Here is a 2,779-nt window from a genome sequence, read left to right as displayed (position 1 = left end):
CACAGCAGGTGGGCAGACCCGGAAACTCAGCACAGAGATGGTGGGAACCCCTCATAATGGGCACAGCAGGTGTACAGACCCGGGAACTCAGCACAGGGATGGTGGGAGCCCCTCATAATGGGCAGAGCAGGTGTACAGACCCGGGAACTCAGCACAGGTAAGGTGGGAGCTCCTCATAATGGGCACAGCAGGTGTACAGACCCGGGGACTCAGCTCAGGGGTGGAGGGAACCCCTCATAATGGTCACAGCAGGTGGGCGGAGCCGGGAACTCAGCACAGGAATGGTGGGAGCTCCTCATAATGGGCACAGCAGGTGGGCGGAGCCGGGAACTCATCCGAGGGAGAAGAGATTTTTTAAAAACTGTCGGAATAACTCTCCAGCATCCACCAAAAACCTAAAATATCACTTTCGGGGGGACTGATCTTTTGAACTTTAAATTTACTGTATTTGTGACTTTTCTGTTTCGATTTTTCTTTCTGGTCGATCGCAAGAAAAGCCCCTTTGTCTCTTCGGCCATACAGAAAGTATTTGGGAAGTCAGCATGCGATGGGAACAAGTTATAAATAGCCGTAAAGCAGGCAATATTATGCATGCAGACTGTGTTTGCTTTGCTGACAACAGAGAGCAGGCGGGAGGGGGTGGGGAGGAGGAGCAACATGGAGGAGGAAGGTGGGAAGAGCTGCAGCCATCACAGAGGAAGGGAGGGGAGTGTGGAGCCATGACACAGGCGACTTGATCTTACGAAGCCTTCAGCAGGGATCACCAAGCACAATCCCTTCCTAATACCAAGGTAAGCTGGGATCTCCCCCAGGGCCTGCAAGACGTTGGTGACACCAGCCCCTGCAGGATGCCCACAAGCTTCTTCCTCCATCATCTGTAAAATTATATAAACTGCTTTTCCTGATCTGTGTCTGCAGCCGGAGAGATCAGACTGCAAGCTTTGCAGCTCAGGAGGCAGCTGTCAATCAGAACAGCTGCTTTATAAACAGGAAGAGGGGCATCCTTTAAGGGGTGGGGGTTCCTTTAAATGGGGGGGATGCTTTTTAACTGCACCATTACAATGTTACTTCTTTCGCCTTTGACACACATCAACAGAATAGATTTCAGGTCCCGCAGGTCGGGGGCGACCTCTGCGGTCATGGCAGGTGAGCCATTGCCTACCGTGCAAAATTCTGAATTCTTCATGCATGTCGAGTGAGTAGATTGCAAGCTCTGCGGGTCAGGACCAACCTGTTGGTCGGAATGGCTGCGCTAGTTTGGATGTACAATGGTTGATGGATTGACGTGACCTGGGATGCTTGGGTGAAGAGTCCATCCGTGTTCCCAGCAGTGGGTGGTGGTCAGGGCCAGGAAGAAGGTCGTAAGCAGCACCCAATTTTGTCAAAAAGTGCGTCTTGCATCTCAAATCCTGCACAACTGGTTCTGTAACAGGACAGGTTAGACTGCAAGCCCCGCAGGGCAGGGCCCACCTGTTGGCCGACATGTTATTTGTGGTGTTGAATTGTAGCGACTATTCTAATGTCGGCCGCCGTTCATCAGGCCTGTCATGTTCACAGTAGATGGTAAGCTCCGCGGCTCAGAGCTGAGCCCCCTGCTGTCCGTGCGTCTTGCTGGTAGCAGTTTAAATCCTCTGCGACTTGTTCTGTGTCTTGTCTGTAGCAGCGGGAAGTAGAGTGCAAGCTCTTCTGGTCAGGCCTAAAACACGCTTGTTGGTCATGAGGCTACTCTAGAGATCACATGACCTTCCTCCAGGAGGCAAGCCTCACTCTGAAACTTTACCCACTGATATCTAACCGGAAAGTAAACCTTTCAGTGAGAAAATGCCTCTCTCGCAGACACCAGGGATCCGCTATCTAATAGAGGGATCCCTGTTAGATCCCTGTTAATGTCCCCTCATCTCTGCATGCCACATTCATTAATGTTCCCTCATCTCTATGTGTAACATTCATTAGTGGCCCCTCATCTCCCCTTGTGTGTCGCATTCCTTTGTGTCCCCTCATCGCTACATGTGTCACATTCAATAGCGCCCCATTATCGGTGTTTCACTCTTTAAGTGTCCCCTCATCTCCCCGTGTCATGTTCATTAGTGTCCCTTTACCTCCTGTGTGCCACGTTCATTAGTGTCCCCGCATCTCTGTGTGTCGCATTCATTAGCGTCTCCTCATCTCCCCCCTGTGTCACGTTCATTAGTGTCCTTTCATCTCCTGTGTGTCATGTTCACTAGTGTCTCCTCATCCCCTCCTATGTGCCACATGTTTATAAGTGTCCCCTCTGTGTGTCCTGTTGGTTAGTGTCCCCTCGTTATTATTATTATACAGAATTTATATAGCACCAACAGTTTGCGCAGCGCTTTACAATATAAGGGAAGACATTACAATCACAATACAATTCAAGACAAGATGGTAAGGAGGGCCCTGCCCCTGAGGGCTTACAGTCTAAAAGGGAGGGGCGAGTGATACATGAGGAGGTAGCTGTGGGCGGATGAATTGTTTGAGAAAGTGATGGTTCAGTGGTTAGGTTGAGGTGGGATAGGCTTCCCTGAAGAGATGAGTCTTTAGGGAAGGGTTGGGGTAGAGAGTTCCAGAGGATATAGCTGGGGGCAGAGTTGTGGATGGCTTTGTAAGTGGTTGTTAATATTTTGAATTTTATCCTTTGGGCTATTGGAAGCCAGTGGAGGGATTGGCAGAGGGGGGCGAGGGATGGAAGCCAGTGGAGAGATGGGCAGAGGGGGGCGAGGGATGGAAGCCAGTGGAGGGATCGGCAGAGGGGGGCGGGGGA

At 51.0% G+C, this 2,779-nt stretch overlaps 1 protein-coding gene across 1 annotated transcript in view; it reads left to right on the top strand.

Annotated features, from left to right (window-relative positions):
- The first annotated feature begins 655 nt into the window (after positions 1-655).
- The window catches only part of B4GALT3 (beta-1,4-galactosyltransferase 3), a 21,385-nt gene continuing 19,261 nt past the window's right edge, over positions 656-2,779 (top strand). The window contains exon 1 of the mRNA XM_018572776.1: positions 656-793. The gene's annotated coding sequence lies outside the window, so the exon portion shown is untranslated. The remainder of the gene's footprint in view (positions 794-2,779) is intronic.

The sequence above is a fragment of the Nanorana parkeri genome, unplaced genomic scaffold, assembly GCF_000935625.1.
Source record: "Nanorana parkeri isolate BGI_ZX_2015 unplaced genomic scaffold, ASM93562v1 scaffold2130, whole genome shotgun sequence".
In the NCBI taxonomy this organism is placed as follows: Eukaryota; Metazoa; Chordata; class Amphibia; order Anura; family Dicroglossidae; genus Nanorana; species Nanorana parkeri.
This window is presented reverse-complemented; position numbering and strand designations above follow the sequence as displayed.